This window comes from Tupaia chinensis, unplaced genomic scaffold (genome assembly GCF_000334495.1).
Source record: "Tupaia chinensis unplaced genomic scaffold, TupChi_1.0 Scaffold000532_1, whole genome shotgun sequence".
Taxonomy (NCBI): Eukaryota; Metazoa; Chordata; class Mammalia; order Scandentia; family Tupaiidae; genus Tupaia; species Tupaia belangeri.
In genome coordinates, this window is record NW_006160045.1 from 9,727,874 (window position 1) to 9,733,245 (window position 5,372).

The window sequence follows — 5,372 nt, forward strand, 5'->3', positions numbered from 1 at the left end:
GGAAGAGAAAAGCCCACTGCCCAAGGAAGAGAGGTGGATCACCTGACCCCCTGGAGTCAAAGAGATGTCAGGCACGAAAACCAATCCTGAATTGGCACTCGGCTGTCTTGTGTCCAGAGGGCACCTAGGAGAGCTGATCGCTGGAGCTGAAATGCACTCTCTGAGAGTGAGCAGCACGTAACTGGGAATGCTGTAAAGATTTTCCTTTCTCTACTGCAAAAGAGCTCCCCTCCCACGTTCTGGCCACACCCTTCAGAGACTGCATTACAAGTGTAGACAGGACCTCTTCTTCCTGTGGACCAAAACGGTACTGGGAGACACTAATGACTCTGCCCCTGAGTGTCTTGCATCTTCCTCTGAGCACACTCAGTTGCCCACTTGTTGGTGGACCACTGGTGACATGTGATCGGGTGGGGCCGAGCAAGAAGAGTGTTTGCTGTCCCTGAACAAAAGCTTGAAAAGTGGTAATGTCTCAAGGATTTCATGAGTGAGTACGTTATCATTAGGGGGAGAGGTGGGGAAGCGGTGGGAGGTCTGCTCAGTAGTGGAAGGAAACAGCGTCAGACAGTCCTGGGCACAGAGATGGTAGTCAAGGGGGAGCTGCTTCACTGGACTCAATCTTATGCCAGCACTCCCAGGGCAGCCCCAAGCCCGATCTCTGATATCAGGAGCCAGGGAACAGCTGTCTCACTAGGCCTTGTGCTGTTGGCCCGCAGTGGCCTCACACTTGGGAGGCATCAGGGACTTGGAGAAGTGGTAGCCCCCCTGCCACTGAGCATAACCTCAGGAAGTGGGCAGCTCCCACAGTCAGTACTCACAGGGATGCCAAGGCCTGTGCTGCTGAGCACACAGGGTGCAGGGAACTTTGCTGGGCTTGGGCATTCTGGTCACACCACTCCCCAGGACCAGAGTCTCCTCAGCTCTGGGCTCCTCTGATACCATCCATGAATGAAATCAGAGCATATCCAGCTGTACTCCACTCCCTCAGGACACCGAAAGCACTAGAGGTCTCTGGACACAAACCAGGAGAAGGTAGGATCCCTCAAAGGGAATATTCTAAACTTCTGGGCCTCCTGCCAAGTGTGGCACTTAACAATAATTATTAGATAATACATTCTTTCTGTTTAAAACAGATTTCAGAGAAAACTAAAGGGAGTAAAGTAAAAGAAGTCCATAACCTCTCCATGCCTAGGGATCAGCATATACAGTTTCTGGTATATCTTCTCAGAAATTTCTAACCAGTGTACTCTATTCAAAGCATTTGCAGTTATTTTACTAAGTAATTCGATTTATAAAAATCATCACTAAGGACCAGCAGTTAACATAATGGCTATGTTGCTGAACTCCCATGTAGTTGACGGCAGTTCGAGTCCCGGACCCGGTGGCTTAAACTCATGTCGAGTGCGTGTGCGTGCGTGCCCAAGATCCCGAGAGGAGAATGGAGAAGGGATTGCAGCGTGGCCATCTCCCCGAGGGGTGATTTCTCGCTTTCTCTCTCTCTTTGTCTTTCTATCGAGTGCATGCACCCTATAGCAAAAACCTCTCAAAAAAAATCATCACTAATTTATGAAGTGCACCTTATTTACATTGAACTTGGAAGTGGAAAACTAAAATTAAAAATGAAGTAGACGTTCAGTTCTTCAAAGTGCAGTTTTTGAAGTGGCCACCAGGTGTCAGAGTTTTCAACAGTATCCCCCACATTGCCACTGGAAAGTTACAAGAAGGGAAAAGTGCCTGGCTAGAAATGAGATGGCAGGTTCTTCCCTATACGGGATTCTTTAGCCCTTTAGCCCAATATTTTGTCTACTTAGGGTTGGGGGTAGGGAGTAAGAAGAGCTTCAGAAAGGAAGAAGTTCACAGACCACAAATTCCCATCCAGTTAGGTACCCTTTAATCTTCCGAGAAGTGTTAAATTTTCCACAGGAAATGTAGAACATGGCTAGGCAGGTCCTCCTGTGGCTGTGAGGCTACTTTTGGAAGCCAGGGCTCTCTCTCCTCTGGTCAGGCAGGAGCCCCGAAGGGATTGGCCATGAGCAGTAGAGGAAGATACACACTAGGAGAGTTCGGCTGCAGCCATCCGGTTCTAAAAAGGAAAATCCAATTCTGTAGGTAGTGCTCTTCCTATGCAGCCTTCAACCCAGTCAGCTCTTACTCCCTAGTGAACTCCTCTGTGCTTCCCTCATCGGGGCTGACCTGGCTGTCGTCTTGGACGGCTGACCTAGAAACATTCGTCCTCCAAGCCCAGAGCAGGGTGTGGGCGTCTCCCTCACAACCACCAGGCTGTCGCCCAGTGATAGTTACAGCTCTCTTCCTCCAGGGCCCAGCAGGGGCCTGAGCGAGGCAGCCTGGTCACTCTGCTCCTGGCCCCACACGCCCAGCCCTGGTGGAGTCAACAGACCATGGAGGACTCCAGGCGGCTCCCATAGCAAGCCTCATCCAGGATCTGCTTGAATCACCAACTCCCTCCGGGCAGAAAAGGGCTGTTTCAACACCGCCTAGGTTGGGGAGGGGACAGAGACCATGGATCCAGAATGAGCAAACCTCGTCCCTGGGAGGACACCGCTGAAGAGTGTCCAAAGGAAAGGAGAATCCTTACAATGGGTCCCAGCAGGCACTTGTTTCTGGACTGCATTCTATTTCTGAGCAATGGGGCTAGGGACGACATTCAGACCCACCAAATACTGGGGCTTTCCATGGATGGAACTTTACTGCATAGATTGATGCCAAGCTTGTGTGAGGGGGGAGGACGTGGTAGGAGGAGAGAGGAGGAGGAAAGAATTCAATACTTCATGCACAATGTTTCGGATATTTCAAGTCCACTTGAGACGTGATTTCCATGATTCTGACAGGCAGATTAAGGCGACCTTTTGATGAATTGAATGACCACATCTGCTAAACTGGCACAGCCTATATGGGCCACATGAGGCAGCAGCAATTATTTTAGTCACCGCACACCTTAAATGCTATATATATCATTTAAAATGATACACCCGTAGTGCCATACGCATAATAAAAATGCCAGTTATTATTAAAACCTTGGTAGTATCCATGTTTGAATGTGACTATGCATTATGATTGATGTTTCAAACATAAAGTACAAGCCAAATGCTTCATACAAAAATAAAAAGGGGTAAGACAATGTCTAAATGGGGATCTCTGTTAATTTACCACGACTGGTATAATGACTGTTGCTTTGATGTGGCTACCACAGGTACAGTAACTGAGGTTTCCCTCTATTATCCTATGACATATAAGACGTATAGAACAGAAAGGACCTCTTCTAATGCTATCCATATGATATTTCCGATTGTTTCAGTAAGAACGCTCTCCTTAGGAGGGTCAGACTGAGCCAAGGGTGGGGACCATCCAGCCCCACCTTCATTTTCTCTGGGTTTGTCTACTTCGAGGAGGCCAGGTTAATGGTGGGCCTCCCAGGGTAATGGTGGGCCTCCCCTCTGGCACGCACGTTACTGTTTGGTGATTCCTGGATAATCCTGGACCTATTAGATTGCTCATTAGTCAAAGGGTATTCCAAATACCTGCAAAGTCTTGCTAGCAGTTGCAAGTTCTATCTCTTAGGCCGTTCAAATGACAAGGGCTTCATGAGGCAAGGACAAACTCTACCAGACAACTTGTACCTTGAGATCTCCAGGCTCTAGATCCTCTGGAAACCGAGCAACCCACAGGGAGTGGGGGGAGAGGGAGGGAGGCAGGACCCTCTTCACTTGCCACTCCCCCCTCCAGGTTAATCATGTTTTGGGTAGGTGAGTCAGAGAGGAGGTGGGCGGTTATGTTTGTTTTGCCATGTGTATGGTGTGCTAATGACAATGACTCCTCCCTCTATAAATTCTTCTCCACGAGAAACTCCTCATCCCAGCTCTGCGTTCAGCCAGGCAAAAGCCTTGATTCAGAATCTCCAGTCTCCTCCTCAGCATCAGAGGCCACTTCCCTTCTAGAAAGCAAATAAGGAAATCATGGACGTGAACACACAGAAACAGAAGACTTCAGGAGTCGGACGTGAGTTTGGACGGAAAGTAAGGGCAAACTGAAGGCCCAGACAGGTCACTGACCGTAATTATCCCTCCTATGAGGGCAGCTTTCTTACCTGTAGCCAAGCAGTTTCTGAGGCCATGACAAATAGCTGTGCCTGTCGAAACCCCAGAGGAAGCATTCCTCACCAGGTCGCCGAGCCCAAACGTCAGTGACAGGAACCAGAAAAGTAAACAGACTGCACGAATAGAAACGAGAGAGAACTGGTTCTCCTGCCTTCTAGATGGTTCATGACATTTCAATTATGCTCAACACAATAGAGCTGAATTACTTTTAACCTGACGGAGGCTTTGTGAAAGAAACACTATTGATAGTTGGTAGAGTTTAGGGATAGCTAGAAACACAAATCAGAAATAAATTCACAAGTAGAAATAAGCCTATTCACAATACTGAGCAGGTGAGTCATGGTACCTTTTATTCAAGAAACCATGAGGTGGGACATTTTGGATGTTGCTAATTTGTCGTTTGTTTCTCAGAATAATATAGGGCATTTCTTTCAAGTAATTCTTTTTCACCTCTCTCTCTCTCTCTCACACACACACACACACACACACACACACACACACACACATTCTGTCCCTCTCTGATCAAATTAAAATGAATAAGGTTAAATAAAAATAATTCTAAAAGAAAGGAACTTTAAAAATAATTTTAAAAAATAGGGAACCAGCAGTTAGCGTAATGGCTATGTCGCTGGATTCCCACGTAGTCGACCGCGGTTCGTGTCCCAGACCCGGTGGCTTAAAACTCACGCCGGGCGCGTGTGCGTGCGTGCCCAAGATCCTGAGAGGAGAATGGAGGAGAAGGGATTGCGGTGTGACCATCCCCCCTGGGCGGTGATTTCTCGCTTTCTGTCTCTATGTCTTTCTCTGTCTGTCCGGCGAGCGCACGCGCCCTACAGTGAAAATCTCTCCAAAAAATAAATAAATAAATAAATAAATAATTTTAAAAAATAGAAGAAACACCACAGTTATTCTAACCATGATGTTGGAATTTGCAACCTCCAATACTTACAAGTGCCAAGCAGATGTTCTGTAATACCATCTTGAGATGTATTCCTCTGTCCCTGAAACACTTCACTTTTGTTTGCTTTTGCTAGACGGTGTGTGTTTGTGAGAGAGAACAAGGGAGAGAAAGAGGGAAAGAAGAAAGCGCCCCACACACACAATGGAGTATGGCCATGCTGCAACCCCTTCTCCAGCTCGCCCTCCCTTTGGGACTTTGGTCAAACACACACACACATGCCCTGCATGTTTCTCAAGCCCTTGAGTCCAGAACTCGAACCATGTGGTTGGCCATGTGGAATGCCTTAACCATCAGGT

General features: G+C 47.7%; 1 long non-coding RNA gene across 1 annotated transcript; it reads right to left on the reverse strand.

Annotated features, from left to right (window-relative positions):
- Nucleotides 1-1,656: 1,656 nt before the first annotated feature.
- On the reverse strand, nt 1,657-4,591 carry LOC106735815 (uncharacterized). Its single transcript, XR_001371030.2, has 3 exons — nt 4,106-4,591; nt 2,194-3,952; nt 1,657-2,083 (listed from the first exon to the last, which is right to left on the reverse strand). It is a non-coding gene; the product is annotated as an uncharacterized LOC106735815 (long non-coding RNA).
- Between the last annotated feature and the right edge of the window lie 781 nt (nt 4,592-5,372).